This window comes from Balaenoptera borealis (assembly GCF_965194805.1).
Source record: "Balaenoptera borealis genome assembly, chromosome: 9".
Taxonomy (NCBI): Eukaryota; Metazoa; Chordata; class Mammalia; order Artiodactyla; family Balaenopteridae; genus Balaenoptera; species Balaenoptera borealis.
This window is the reverse complement of record NC_138873.1, coordinates 48,700,449-48,716,320: the sequence shown is the minus strand read 5'-3', so window position 1 is coordinate 48,716,320 and position 15,872 is coordinate 48,700,449. Positions and strand designations below refer to the sequence as shown.

General features: G+C 41.8%; 1 protein-coding gene and 1 long non-coding RNA gene across 13 annotated transcripts in view; one reads left to right on the top strand and one right to left on the bottom strand.

Moving 5' to 3' along the window:
* Positions 1-15,872, bottom strand: part of LOC309634619 — a 52,806-nt gene that overhangs the window by 22,463 nt on the left and 14,471 nt on the right. For all 3 annotated transcript variants that reach the window (XR_014248248.1, XR_014248249.1, XR_014248250.1), the window contains exon 2: positions 9,239-9,497. This is a non-coding gene — a long non-coding RNA (uncharacterized lncRNA). The remainder of the gene's footprint in view (positions 1-9,238; positions 9,498-15,872) is intronic.
* Positions 1-15,872, top strand: part of LOC309634604 (uncharacterized protein) — a 60,199-nt gene that overhangs the window by 31,763 nt on the left and 12,564 nt on the right. For 9 of the 10 annotated variants that reach the window (XR_014248223.1, XR_014248224.1, XR_014248225.1 and 6 more), the window contains one exon: positions 1-15,872. This exon is cut by the window's left edge and continues 13,907 nt beyond it. The exons of the other annotated variant lie outside the window; for it this stretch is intronic. The gene's annotated coding sequence lies outside the window, so the exon portion shown is untranslated. 10 annotated transcript variants of the gene reach the window in all.

Here is a 15,872-nt window from a genome sequence, read left to right as displayed (position 1 = left end):
TTCATATTCTCCTTGGTTTCCTTTGGTCCCTGTACATCATGGGGGCATTGCAGAGTGGATCCAAGTGGATGTTACACACACAGTGGCTCTGTATCACAGCTGAGGAACCCTGAGCTTAGGAAACCTCTCATAAGATAGCTGCTAGCAAACCTGTCCAAACTTTGCCCTGGAAGGAGCCATTCTCTTTATTACCCTGGTCAGGAAACAAATTTGCCCTTTGTCCTGGAGGGTGACACTATAGCATCGAAAGGCTATTGGATATACAAATATCCTTGGAAAGGTAATCTGGGACAAAATTGTCACAAGACATGGAAAAATGCCATGGAAGATTGTCTCTTAGCACCCACATGTTCAAGAGGTCTCTCTACCGGTTGAACTCAAATGCTTCCCATCTCTGTTAAAGTGTTGCTTAAGTCTCAGATCCCCAGTAGTTCTTTCTCTGAGAGTTGTTCTTCTCCCAGTAGTTTTGCCTGGCCTTATGGGGTCCTATCTTATGCTTGTGCATCTTAATATTCAAACAAACACTCAAGATGACCCTTGCGCAGATTTCTGGAACTCTGTCTCTGCACATCTTTCTCCTCTCTGCTACTCTGTTCCTCAAACTGCAGTTACTTCCTGAGCTCCAATCTCTTAAACTCAGCAAAACCACCAACCTCTGCTTAAGTTTTCCTTCTTTGTGAATTCACAGAGAGCCTCCAGGCAGAAAGCTGGGGCATTTGTGGAACTCAACTCATTTGTTTTCTTTTCCCAGGAAACAAAGTCCCATACAAACCGTTGTTCAACTTCTGAAAATGATTGTTTTATATATTGTTTTATTTTTATAACTTTTTATAGCAGGAGATCTAGTCTGGTACTGCTTACTCTATCATTGCACAACTGTCTTTTTAGCATTAACTTCTTTGTGTTTTGGAATTTTGATTTGCACAATCACTGAGTGGGAGTTATTTCTGTTATTCTTTCTTACCCCATCTCCAATTTAATGAATATTTTGATCTGCCCTTATCCCCATTCCAGGCTCCAGTCCAGAAACAAGATCTTAAAATGGCTTTAGAGGACTCCTGCTCCTTATCGATATTAGGAATATGTCTAATCTAGTAACTGAGCCAGCTGGTATCTTAGTTCACTTGCTGTAATGATGTTTTTTGTCCTTTTCCTTTCCTGGGTCCACTGCTTCTGATAAACCCACAGCTCCAGGAAGTATATTGGCAGTAGTTTTGTCCAGCCTCCTTTTATGAGGCTGGGAAAAGTCAGGTGACCAATCATCTCTGGTTACCTGGAACTAAGGGGTTTCCAGAAACTCAGGAGTTTCACTGGTAAAGCAGAGAGTGTCCTAGGGAAACCAGGATGGTGGGTCTGCACCAGTTCCTGGCTTTCAGAACAATGCTGGCTTTGGTCTCCATCTTGACTAGAGCATTTTAGCCTTGGTATTCCACCAGAGCTAAATTTCCAGTTGCCACTAGCTGTTTCAAGACCCAGGCCCTGCCTGATAGGCTGCAGCTTTAGCCCAGCTCACTGCTTTGCATTTCTGTTGTGTTTCTAGTGCACAAAGATGTTTATCTTGTTTTTTTGAGCCCAGCAATGACCTTTTGGTTTTCTCTTTTTCTACTTTATCTGCCTTACCATGTGTTTAGAGCATACAGGATGAATTGAAGCATGAATTCACTGTGCCACCTGACTGGAAATTCTACCGATTCTTTTTCAATTTGATATTGACTTAGTTTAGGAAATAATGCAATTTAATAGCCTGCTTTGTTTAGAAACCCTCCAAGCCCTTCCAGTCATTTTGAGGGACTTCAAATTACAGAAATTCAGGTGAACAGTCTCTGTCCATGCAGTGGCTGAATTCTCTGTTTGAGGGCATTGTAACTCAGTACTTGAGCTAGCATAGAACAAAGGAGAAATAGCATCCTAACTGTGCTCCATTGCACAACTTTCATCAACTTGGTTGATGAAAATGGCACCAAATACTGCTTTGCCATCATCTCCACTTCCACTTACAGCTACTCTCCTTTTCTTACTCATCCCTTCCTGAAGACGCAGAAGGAAGAAAGTCAAAGGGAGGCTTGGGGCAGTGGTTTCCAACCTCTTTCTTATGCAACCCTCAAACTGTTTTTGGAGAATATGTGGATTTTCAGACCCTTTGACATAACTATGGAGCCCTCCCACATAGCTACTACCCTTGAAATTGGGCAAAAGGAGCAGGATAAGCCTTTCTGCTTCCTTGTTTGCCTCAAATTATGCTGTCTATATTCTCTTAGATGTGAAGATTTTTAAAAAGTTTTCAGCCTTTTGCTGTTGCATTCTGTTGACAGTAACAATCCAGTTATTTGTCTTGCAGATTTGCACTGTGATCTACAGTAAGCATTCAAACTATTTCTACTGGGTTAAAGAGTTTTTGAACGTAGGGGTTTTCACATTTCAAACCCAAGTATCTAAATATCATGTAAACCAAGCTTCTATCATAATACAAAACTAGTGAAGTAGCAAAAATACTTTCTAGAACAAAGTAGTTCATGTAAACATCTTAGCTCTACTTAGAAAAACAGTCCCATCACCCAGCTTTGGACTTCTGTTTTTAACTGAAGTGGTAGAAATGTGTACGTGGCCATTCACACTGAGACATTTAAAAGTTGGTATCTTTAAGAGCTAGTCTATTTTTAACAAAAATAAAATAAATATGTGAGTTAACTGCTCACGTGATGGAATTAAATATTTTCTGGGAAGTAATTTAGTAAAAACCAAATGATTCAAGAAATGATTACCTTATTGTTTTGTTAAAGAAACTAGTTGGAAAACGCCTTGTTGGGTATCTTAAAATAACTCCATAGGTAGCTGGTCTGTGACTCCTGACCCGGGTTGGGGGTGTGTACGGAAAAGTTACAAAATGAAATAAGAGAGCCATTAGCAATTGAGAACACACTTATTTAACTGGGACTAAATATTGCCAGACCAAGTTTTGTGCTAAAATTAGACATTGGGGTTGGTCCAATAGCAGCACAAGTTATAATCCCTTAGAAATCAGAGTCTGTTGGTTCAAATCAGGACACCACAACATGAGAATATAAATCACTTACATCTCCATTGCAGGACAGTAGAGTTACCAAAGCTAGAATTACTTCTACCTAAAGGTTGGATTTTATTTTATTTTTTCTTTTTTTGCTTTTCTTTCATATATGAAAAGACCCTTTGAAAATGATATTTAATTTCCTAGTGCTTTGGCCCCATGCATCAAATGTATATATATATGCATTTAGGTAGGTACTGGGAACAGCATACTAGAACCTAAGAAAATTAATGGGAAAGGTAATGTGGTATAGTGGAAAGAGAGTATATCTTGGAGTCAGACCCCCCTCCCTGTGAATCCCAGCTCCACCGCACCTTCTAAAACCTTGGAGAAATCACTTCATTTCTATGGACCTCGGCTTTCTTACCTAGTTTTTTAAAAAAGCAGAAAATGTCAGGCACTGAGAAAATGCCTTCCCCTTTCCCCTCTGCACCACCATCAGAAGACATTTAGACAGACAGAATTTCATTAACTTAATATTATTGTGTGCCTGGCATTGTGTTACGTATTATCTCATTTAGTCTTGACATACCTATGAAGTAGCGGGGCTTAAACAGTCCTTATATATGTCTTTAGGCTTTGCTTGCCTAAAGGTACATGGCTAGAAAGTGACAGAACCAAGACTAGAGCTCAGCACTCTTAACCACTATGATTTCAGACTCACAAAAAATCAAAACTTAAAGATATCCTACCAATTAAATGCTGCGAGAAATGTAATGACAAACCATTAGTTTCTCACCAGATATAATTTTTTTTTTTTTTTTTTTTACCAAATTTAATTTTGATACATGTATTAGTTAAGGCTGCCATACAAAATACCACAGACTGGGTGGCTTAAACAACAGAAGATTTTTTTCTCACATTTCTGGAGGCTAGAAGTCAAAGGTCAAGGTGCGGTAGGTTTGGTTTCTTCTCAGGCCTCTCTCCTTGGGTTGCAGATGGCTGCCTTCTCTGTGTCCTCACATGATTATCCCTCTGTCTATTTGTCTGTGTCCTAATCTCCTCTTCTTATGAGGACACTAGTCATTTTGGATTAATGACCCCATTTTAACTTAATTACTGCTTTAAAGGCCCTGCCTCTAATAGAGACAGTCACATTCAGAGGTTTTTGGGGTTAGGGCTTCAATATATGAATTTGAAGGGACACAATTCAGCCCATAACAATGCATATATAGCATAAACCATGTGATGCCGAATAAAGAAAACAACTAAACCCCCCAGAGTGTTCTCTATGTGTCACACACTGTTCAAAACACTTTACACATATTTATTTAATCCATATGAGCTAGGTACTATTCTTAGCCCCATTTGTTACTGAGAGGTTAAGTAGTTTATCAAGTCACGTAGCTAGTAAGGAATAGGATAGGATTTGAATCCACACAGTCTGACGCTAGAGTCTGTATTCATCCACTACATTATACTGCCCCTCTCAGCAAGAAGCATCCCATTTGGGCCAAAGAAACAGAAAACACAGTAATATCTATTTGAAGTAAAATTATGATTAAACTTCAGAAGTCTGTATATGTTTAATTAGCAATTACTATGCTGTCCTACATGAAAAATAATGAAGCAGCTTTCGTTTATTCCTTGGTTATGGCTGAAGTAATAAATCAGAGTCACTTAGAAAATGGCAAAGAAAAATTCTAAGTAAATTTCTAGCATTCTATTCTATGTAATGAAGAATTAATACAAAGCATTTCTCTTCTAAATCTTCAAAGGCAAATAGTACCCACAATGAAGCATTAATATTTGAAGACCGAGGACACATATGCCTCACTTCTGATTTTTCTCGTTAAGTGGGCATCATTCCTGCTTCAGCCCACTTACTGAAACAAGAAAAGGAGCTGAGTTCCATGTCTGGAGATGGTGGTCTCGGGGATAGCAATACGCTCCTTCCAGCTACTGAAGTCTGCAGGCCTACAGAAGCAAGAACTTGGAGCCAGATGTGACTAGAAAGAGAAATTGTAAACTACCCCCACCCCCTTCCAGAATCCCCCAAACAGTTAGGAAGGAATGTAGGGTTCCCACTGCACAAAGGAACAGGACTTGAGCCAATTTAGTTGAGTCTCAAAGGACAGCGTTCATCAGCTCACATCTGGTTTAAATCCAAAGTGAACACAAGAATAGATTTGGGGTTAGGAATAAAATCACTGCTGTGGTACTCTTTGCCAGTCATTTTAGTTTGTCAACAGAGCCTCTGCCTTCAAGATGCTTACAATTTGATGACGGTGGGTATTTACAAAGATGGGATAACGAGAGTTTACAGAGCACTCACAGTCAAGTTCTAAGTTGAACATAATATGAAAATGAAGAGTGGAGATACTTGTTACTGCTGTTCAGGATTTTAGAGACCATTGCTGACTGGAGTTAAAGGCAAGCTGACTGGAGTTAAAGGCACACTCACTGGAGAAAAGTTGGGTGTTGAGATGGGCCTTGAAAGACGGTGTAGGATTTGCTTGGGTGGAGGGAAGTGAAGGCATGTTAGAGGATTCAGTAGCAGCTGGGGCACGAAGGCAGGAGTGAGGGAGCCATGCAGGAACAACAAAGAGACTTTGTCTCTGGAACGGACAGATTTGGGGGAGTCATGGGAGGTACTTTAGGATTAGACAGAGTGGGGTCAGATGATGAATATGGCTCAAGCTGGAGGTCAGAATAATTCTGTTAGTTGAATTGCTCATTGCAATCATCTCAATTCTCTAAACATGTTGGTAAGAACATGTCTCAATAGAACTAAGTGCTTTGTCACTACTGTATATAAAAGGATAACTAGTAAGAACCTACTGTACAGCACAGGGAACTCTACTCAATACTCTATAATGACCTACATGGAAAAGGATCTAAAAAGGAGTGGACATATGTATATGTATATGTCATATGTATATGATTCACTTTGCTGTACCACAGAAACTAACAACATTGTAAATCAACTATATTCCAATAAAAATAATAAAAAAAGAACTAAGTGCTTTGCATTCAGTGGCATGTTTGTTATCCTTAAGGCTGCTCAGACTACAACATACACTGTGGACCGCTGGCCCTTCAGATTTCTGTCATGCCTAATTGAGCTGGGGGATCATGCACCTGTTAGCCGTAGGCCTGCATAGACTCAGGCCTGGCAGGAGGCCTTGGAGCAAACTCACGTGGTTTCTAAGTGCCCTGCTGGAGTTGGGAGGAGGGTGCCACTGCCCCGCGAAGGCATACAGCCTCAGAAATGACTCCAACTTTTTTGAATCAATGAAATACACATTCTCTGTCTGCATTTTATAACCCTTCAGGAGGGAGAGCTCTAGGGAGTTCTGAGACGCCCCACCTGCTCACCGCCCCGCCATGCTGTCTTGTAGTAGAAAGTTTTACAGTCTCACAGACGTTTGACTTCTGACCCTCCTGTGTGACGTTAGACAAGTTACTAAAGTTTCTGAGCCTGTTATATTTTTTAAATCTGTAAAACAGTCCAGTAACTATGCAGTTACTGTTCATTCTCTTCCTCCTCTTTTGTGACTTCTCTCAGTTGCTGACATTTTTGAAGAACATCTTTTTCTAATCATAAATGCTCTCTGCTATCAAGGAGGCGAAAACCTTACCATTTAGGAGGCCTATGGATCCTGAAGGAAATATGGGGGTGGGTAGAGTTGGCCTGCCCCTCCCCCCCTCCCCAATCATGTATTTATCTCCTCAGGCTAGGATTTCAAGTCAACCAGAGCCACTCCTCGGGATAGCACACAGCTCAATAGGGTCCAGAGTTCTTGGAAATCATGTCAGAGTAGAGGGATCAACTATCTTTATTCGTACTGCGTTTAAAAGAAGAAATAATGGCTTAAAGCCATTATGTGGCCTAAAGCATATAAAAATTAAGGTTACATGTGACAAAGCATTTTATGAGTTCAGAAACAGTTGGGTAAGGCCATAAACTATCATATTACTAAATTGCTACCATTTCTAATGTTCAAGTCTCCAACTACAAGTTTGTCCTTAGAAATTGCAATGTGCTCTCAGTAATTTGGGTGTACCCAGTTGTGCTTCCAGCTAAGAAGCACATAGGGTTTGCTGGTTAGTATTCTGCCTATATTTGAATCCTAAAAATAACCACCTCATGAGAACAAGATGAGCTTTGTGAAGATTATATTCCAGTTGGTTAGAAATGGAAGGTACATTTTTCCCATTGCCTCTTGCCTTTCATTTCTAAACACATTTGTCTCTGCTCTGAAGCAGAGGAGACTATTAGAGCAGCTGCAGTGAGCAGCTGTAGAATCTTCTGTCATCTGCTCTCTGGCTTTGCAGACTTTGTCCCATCCTCTGCTCCCAGTTGTCCTTTTCTTTCTTTTTAAAATCACCTGCCCTCCTCAGGTCCTGGCTCTGTCCCTGCAGTGATTTTAGGGGATTCTGCCTGGTGTCCCCCCGCTTTTACCATTCTTTACAGTAAACAAACAAACAAAAAATCAATAGTGAAAACATTTTTATCTTATGAACAACAGCTGGAAGGGGGAAAAAGTCTATCAGCCAATATAGACCTGCTTGCTGCTGCCCCTGCAAGTTCTGTCTGTCATTTTTGGTGGTGCTCTTTTCCATGTGCTGCCATTTCAGTACAACAGAATGCTCTACTTTTACATTTGCATGCAGAGGCCAGATGATTACGACTCTTTGAGGGGAAGCCCGCCACAGATTACCTTGAGAGAAATGATTTATTCATCCTGTGCACAGTCAACAGCTCTCCCAGAGGCCCTAACCCACAGCTTCGCACTGAGTGCTTGGGGACTGTCTGAGCCACTCCCAGCATCCCTCTCAGTGCACAATAAGCTGTTACGAACCAGCAGCTATGGAACGCTTTTTATTTCCTAATGTGTAGTTGAGCATAAACCTCTCTCTAAGGCAGCTTATGGGAGCTAGTGCAGGACAAGTTCCTTTGCAGAGTATGTTAAAGTAATTTATGTTCCATGGCTTTTAGGGAAGAGCCAGCTCATTTCGACAGGTCCTTTTAATGTTGTTTGATTTTGAACACTTAGAAAATAAGCTTGCATTATTTTTCTCCTTTTGAAAAGCTATTATGTGGTTTTGAAACATACATATTTTAGATCCCACATAGTATATTACCCAAATACTAATTTTAAACAAAGTATTATTTAATATATCTGATTTATAACACATGACATGCACCAAGCATAGAAATCAGGTAAAAACATATTATAAGTCTTATTCTACTATGTCAGCAACAGAGAATTCTGCCTTAAAAAACAATATAAATCATCTTTTGCCACTGCTCTCTGAAAATAATTTGTGGTTAACAAAATCAAAATTGCACCTGCAAGAACTGCCAGGAATACCTTCAATTTTCACTGACTGCACTCTCCCTTCTCTCCCCCCGCATCTTTAGACTCAGGGAACAGCAGCACAGTGTCCACAATAAAAAACAAAAGTGAAAGAAAGGAAAGGAAGAATTTGTAAAATTTCTTTGGGTGTGAAAGAGGATGGATCCTAGCATGAACAGCATATAAGTACACAGACAAAGCATACCTAAAATAAGGCAGTACACACACACCAGACTACATATGTGGATATGTGTGCACATGTGCGTGTGCCACTGCCCATTTTCTCACAGAAGTATAGCAGCTTCACTACCTAGAGGTAAATATCAATATATCAATGCTATACGTGAAAAAGAAAACCCAACACTAAATTGCCTTTTTAAATATCGCAAAAAAACAATAAGAGTATCTTTGCTTAGAAATGTAAAAATAATGTGCTTGCAAATGCTAATTAATTAGAACTGAGAGTCAATACTTTGTGAAGAGTAGATAAGAAACTAGAACAGTTAGACCTCAGTTGGCCTGGGCCAAGTGTGAAAATATAGAATCACAGAAGCTTGGAGCCAGAAGGATTTGATTAGGCTTCTATAAATCACATCTTAGAGGCATGAATCCCCTTGGAAACATCCCAGTCAGGTGGTCATTCTGCCCTGGTTTTAAATACTTCTGTTGTAAAGATACTCATTACTTCCAATGCAACCAGCCTCAAGTTCTTATTTAGGGAAGATAAACTTATCTGTACCTATGTACATCCATTTGGTTCTTCTTCCCCTTCAACCCACAGAGACTAGATCTAATCCCTCCTTCAACCCTTCAAATATTTGAAGACAACCATGATGCCTTATAACTGCCCTGTAACTGAGCTGTCACTAACCTGGATTGTCTCCTAAACCGGTCAGCCAGGCACTTTATCCATCCACAACGCTCTGCAGCTGAAAGATCTTCATTCCTGGAGTAGACTGGTGGTGGTGCTTCTCAGGTGATGGGCCTGTGATGTGACTGTACTGTGTTGATGAGTTACTGCTGAAGACACTGGAGCCAGAGAGGGGAGATCCTAAACCGAGAGAACCCAGGGAAGAGCTTGAGTCTTAATTAAGGTGATGGCAACAAAGGCAGGCACTGTGATGTTTCACCTGTGCCGAAAAAACAAAAACAAAAACTATTACTTCATGTCACTGACATTCAACCAAGCCTGTAACTTTGGAGTTAGCACCTTGAGCTCTAGTTGTACCACCAGTTCTGCCACTGGCCAGTTGCATGCCCTGGGGAAATATTCCCCACCTTTCCAGAGTTGCCTCTGTGATGTTCAAAGGTATATGCTGCTTTTCTGCCTAGAAATGGGGCTCCTCTCCCGGTCTCAGTTTAGATGTCATTTCTCCAGGAACCCTTCCCTGACTCCCACCCTTACCTCACCCTGAGACTGGCCTCTGTCTTCCATTGCACCCTATGTTCACCTCTATTGTAGCCTCACTCCATTGTGTTTTAATCACCTGTTCACTTGTCTGTGTCCACTGTACTGGAAGTTCTTTAAGGCTAAGAACTCAGTTTTGGTCTCCAGCACTTAGCTCAGTGCCTGGTGTATACCAGAACTCAGAAAATATTTGTTGAAAAAAGAAGAAAGGAAAGAAAAGACTAAGAGGGAGAAGATAAGATGAGGAAGTTGGGGTATATTATCTATCTAGCTTCTTACAGCTAAAACTCTGCAATTCCTTGTTCTTAAGTTCCATCTTTAATGTCAACCACAGACTTTTAGAAATTCAGATTTTTCTCTAGTAAGAAGATAAGTTTCAAGTGGTTACACCAGTTAGAAAAGCTATAAATATTTATACATGTAATACAATTTTAGGACTGAGATTTAGAGTTCATTTAACGAACTCGAAGTTTATTTTATATGTGAGGAAACTGAGGCAAAATGAGTTTAAGTTATTTGCCCAAACCCCCCTGGTTAGTGGGAAAACCAGGTTTCAGACACTGATCTCTTTGTCCCTGTTGGGCTGTCCCCCCCAACCCTTCAAGCTCTGTAGTTGCCCAGCCTCAGAGACTGAAGAAAGAGCCCGGAGATAGCAACAGAGCCATCAATGGTTTATTGGATAGGGGGAGCTTACACAAAGGATCCTGGAGGGAAACCCCACCATGTGCGGCAGACAACGGGCAGGACGTGACAGCAGTCTTCACTACCGGGGCGGCGGAGAAGGAGGCTACCATTTACAGGGGGAAGCCTGGTCAGGTGGGCTCACCAGTTACCAGGGACAAATTAAGCCCTATAATTAAGAGGATTGGATAGTCATGTGAGTGACGCAGGCACTGGTCAAGCAGGGGATGTATAGAGAGCAAGAAAACAGCCATCTTGAATGGCCTAACCATACAGCGCCCAAACTAGCTGGTCTCTAGTCTTCCTTTTTGAAAGAGCTGCTACAAACACGGCTACAAATGAAAGTGACAGATGTTTCTCCTTTTATGTGATGGTTATATCAATCCACAAGTTTCTGGCTGTAAATGCAACTTTGATAAACACCCTTCTCTGCTCCTAGAGAAACTAATGAAAATTACTTCTCTTTTCTCCGAGAAATGTGGGAGGGTGGTACCATGCTTCACCAGGTGACTTCCATAAGTTGTTTGCTAAACAGAGTTGCAGTCATGTGAAGTGCTTTCAGCCAGGTTCGCTATCAAGGCTCAGTGTTCTGGTATTAAGCCATAGGGTAGTGCTGCCATGAGACCAGCTTTTTGGCGAGTAGCCCTGAGGTGCAGCTGTAAGGTGACCCTGTGCAGGCTTGAGGCCAGAGCTCAGTGCTCAGTGCCAGAAACCTGAGCCAAACATTGGAACTAATTCCCAGGGCACTGAATTGGTCTAAAGTAAAATTTTAGATGAAAAGATTTTTTTGTTTACTCTGAAGAACCACTTCATTTTTTTAAGCTCACAGGAAAGTTAGATGTTTTGCCACTATACTTGAAATATTCTCCAGAGGCCAAACCTTTAAAAAAGAAGACGAGGAAGGGGAAGAGGAAGAAGAAGAGGAGGAGGAGAATAAGAGGCTTTAGATTATTTGAGAAGTCACGAAAATATTTCCTGAAAGCAACATCTTTCATAAGATATGCTAACTGGAGAACCTTTATTTCTCTGTCTTGGAATATGCTGTGAAAGTTGTAAGGTGGTATTGGGGTGGAAATGGTAGAGTACTGGTCAAGGTGATGGTAATGACTGAACCAAACTCTGAACCCACACAGTTTTTTTTTTTTTTAATTTTATTTATTTATTTATTTATGGCTGTGTTGGGTCTTCGTTTCTGTGTGAGGGCTTTCTCTAGTTGCGGCAAGTGGGGGCCACTCTTCATCGCGGTGCACGGGCCTCTCACTATCGTGGCCTCTCCCGTTGTGGAGCACAGGCTCCAGACGCACAGGCTCAGCAATTGTGGCTCACGGGCTTAGTCACTCCGCGGCATGTGGGATCTTCCCAGACCAGGGCTCGAACCCGTGTCCCCTGCATTGGCAGGCAGATTCTCAACCACTGCGCCACCAGGGAAGCCCCCCACACAGATTTAAATTCAGCACACAGCCCCACCACTTCCTAGCAGCTGACCTTGGGTACTATACTTAAGCATGGAGACTATGTTATATATTGGGGTTTTCAACCTGGCTGTGGTAGAATCACCTGGATGCTTTCCAAAAGCATCCTTGCCTGGGCCCCAGCCCAGACCAATTAAGTCAGACTCTCTGGGGTGAGACCCAGACAAGGATAGTTTTGGAATGCTCTCTGGTGATTCTAATGTTGCAGACCAATGGCATAGTGATCATAACTTTGGTGCTGGAGTCAAATTGCTTGGGCTCAAATGACAGATATGCCCTTTCATGATATTTGACCTTGGCCAATTTACTTAACCTGTGTGACCCTCAATGTTCTCATCTGTAAAAATGGGTTAATAGGAGTTTAGAGTTATTAGAGGATTAAGTTAAGTAAGTCATGTAAAAGCACAGTGTTGTGTTTGTGTAAAAGCATGTGTTGTGGGGCTTCCCTGGTGGCGCAGTGGTTGAGAATCTGCCTGCCAATGCAGGGGACACAGGTTTGAGCCCTGGTCTGGGAAGATCCCACATGCCGCGGAGCAACTAGGCCCGTGAGCCACAACTACTGAGCCTGCGCATCTGGAGCCTGTGCTCCGCAACAAGAGAGGCCGCGATAGTGAGAGGCCCGCGCACCGCGATGAAGAGTGGCCCCTGCTTGCCACAACTAGAGAAAGCCCACGCACAGAAACGAAGACCCAACACAGCCAAAAATAAATTAATTAATTAATTAATTAATTAAAAAAAAAAAAAGCGTGTAGTGTAAGCACAGTGCTTACAACATAGTAAGTATTCAATCATAGCTGCTATTGTAATTTTTATTATCCATAATTCCTTTAATTCACATTGGGTGTAAAGCCCAGTTAGATCCTGTTCACAGTCCCGCAGAGAACACTGAAAAATGAAAGATAGCTTACTAATGAACATGAAAATAAGTGGAAAATTTTTATAGGGATAAATATTTGTGTGCAACCTTCTTGTTAGATTTTAAGTGAAAGGATAAAGTTGAGTGAAAGGAGTCTGCACTGACTCAAGCACCCATGGGAACTTCATTTTATCATTTCTCCACCTCATGGTCCCATTTTTAAAAGCCTGAAAATATGTAAACACAGAGGGAATCAAGGGGATACTTTTTGGAAGGAGGGAAATAGAGGCTGGAGGCCTCTAGGTAGGAAGATATTTCTTAGTTCAACAGTGCATCTCAGTAGTTCTCAAACTTTAATAAACATCAGAGAATCATCTGGGTGCTTGTGAAAACACAGATTGTTGGGCTGTGCCCCTGGAGATTCTGGGAGTCGGTCTGGAATGGGACCTAAGAATTTGCATTTCTGACAAGTTCCCAGTTGATGCTGATACTGCTGCTTTAGGAACCACACTTTTGAGAACCACTAGTGGCTAGACATGGAGCACTTGGTAATCTGGATGTTCTTAGACCCTGTTGGCTGTTCAGGTTGCTTTCCCATCTGTGCCCATACAGAGGTGGTAGGCACCCCCAAAATCTCTCTCACTTCTGATGACTTAGGTACTGCCATCGAACAGTGTTGGTTTTCTATTCATTGGTTTTTTCTCAGCCTGGAGTCTCAAACTGCACTTGAAGTTTCCTTATTGTGCAGTCTTAAGTTCCAACAGTAGAGTTTCATAGTTCATTCCAGAGAATGGTTAGGTATTCATTTTTGCCCACTGACCAACCATACACCACCTTATTCCCAATTCTGCCAGGGTTGTTGCATATCAAGACAGAGCCCAGATCCAACAGTGTCTTTCTACAGAGGCCTCTTCCTCCTACCTAGCATAGTTCAAACTCAAGAACCTGGGATTTTTGGTACAGTCTCAACCTCTTTGTTTAAAGGACATCAGGGCACATAGGCAAATCCAGACTACCATTCCCCAAATCCAAGACCAAACTCTGTAACAATCCTGGGTCACATATGTTATTAGAAACTTGGGATGATAAAGGACTATCACTCAATACACCCACACTGAATCTTGCTTGAAGATCATCTTATCCTTCCAACTTCACAGTTTCTGTTAACATCACTTTTATCATAGCTACCCAGACTCAAAACTTAGGCATAATGATCCCTAATATTTGTTGAGTACTTAATCCTCACAACAGTATGAATGGATGTTATTCTTTCCATTTTATGCATGAGGAAACTGAGTCTTAGCAAGGTTAAGACATAGCTAGAACCCGGAATCTTTGTCAGTTTTATTCTCTGATATAGCCCAAGTGCCTAGAACAATGTCTGGCCCATACTGGTGTTCAATATATATTCACTGAATGAAGGGAGGAGGGTCATACAACAAACACGTGGAAACTGGGATTTGAAACCAGACCTGTGTTAACCACTACGCCACACTTGCTCTTGCTTCAGCTTTGGCTCTTTTTGTAATCCCATAAACTCATTCCCCCAAATCAGTTATGAGTCCTAGCAAGTCCATTATCATGATATTTCTTGAATTTGGCCCTTCCCCCCAACCATTTCTGCTGCCACCAACCTACTTAAAGTGTTTGCTATTTATTTCCTGAACTATTGCTATTTTTTCCCAACATGCAGTCTTTGCAGACCCCTGTGTTACCTGCACGACTTTTACCAGATGGTTTTTCACAAAGCACATTCAATACGCATCATACCTCTCCTCAAAGACAAGGGAAGTCATGTGGTATAATGAAATATTAAGGAACTAAGGATAAGAAAACCAGGGTTCTGGTCTCAATTCTGTGACCTTGGACAAGTTGTGTGTCCTTCTTAGGCTTCAGTGGCCCATTCATAACATTAGGAAGTTGGACTGGGTGATCTCTTCCCACCCCAGCATTGTCTGGTGGTTAGATGCACCCTGCCTGTAGAATCCTACCTGGAATCCTACCTTGTGCCTCCAAGGGGTTTAGAATGAGATGAATACATACATTTTCATCAAACAAGGCAGAGCAGTGTAAGTGCCCTCAAAGAAGTAAAGTGAGGAGCTATAGCTGTTGGGGAAGGGAGAGATCACATCTGGTTACTAACGGGGAGTATGGATGGGGCACAGATGCTGCTCTTCCTGTCATGTCAGCCCATCCCTAGCGTGCAGGTCCTTACCTCACTGATGAGAAGAGGAGAAGCTGCTGAGATCCCAACAGTTTTAAGCTTTAAGCTGTGGCAGAAATCCATCATGAGCACTAACTCTCTAATTCAGAAGCTGTTGGCTCAAGACACACAAATTGGTCTAATGCTTAGGAAAGTGCTTATGGGGCAAAAAGGAAAGAGAAAACAAAAGTGGTTGACATGTTCCTGATAAACGCTCCGTGTCTTGCTCTGCCACTTAATAGTCAGGCGTCCTTGGACAGGCCACTTATCCTCTCCGAGCCTTGGTCTCACCTCAGTTCCCCATCTAGAGATTGGGGATGATAATATCGACCATGCAGGATGGCTGTGAGGAGATGTAGTATGTGAAGCCACACTGGGAACACAGTAGATGTTCAGGAACTTTTATCCTCCATGTTACCTCCTGCCCCTGTAACGTGTCCGTGTTGAGAAACGCCCTTTAAATAACCCCTGGGGGCAGAGAGAGAGAGAGAGAGAGAGAGAAGAGAGAGAGAGAGAGAGAGATCCTCCCACATTGGTAACTCAATAGTATTCTATATATTCTGCCCTTGCATACATTCAGGTATTGGAAATCATGTGCCATATTTACTTAAGAAGCTTCCCTACCCCTTTGTAGCTATTAAAAGAACAGGGTAGCAAGGGAAAATCAGAAGTTGTCCCTGATTTATCTGTGGCTGAAGAAGGAACTAGGGAGGTGCAGCGAACAGCATTATTTCTTCCTCCAGGTGAACTAATGAAGGCTTAGAAGAAACAGCTGCATCATGGCCAGGGTGGCCTAACCTTGTCCTTTCACTTTCATTATATGCTTATCCGGCCTTCAAGCAGCTGTTGTTGCTGTTGACAGTCATCACTGCAACCAAGGAAAAT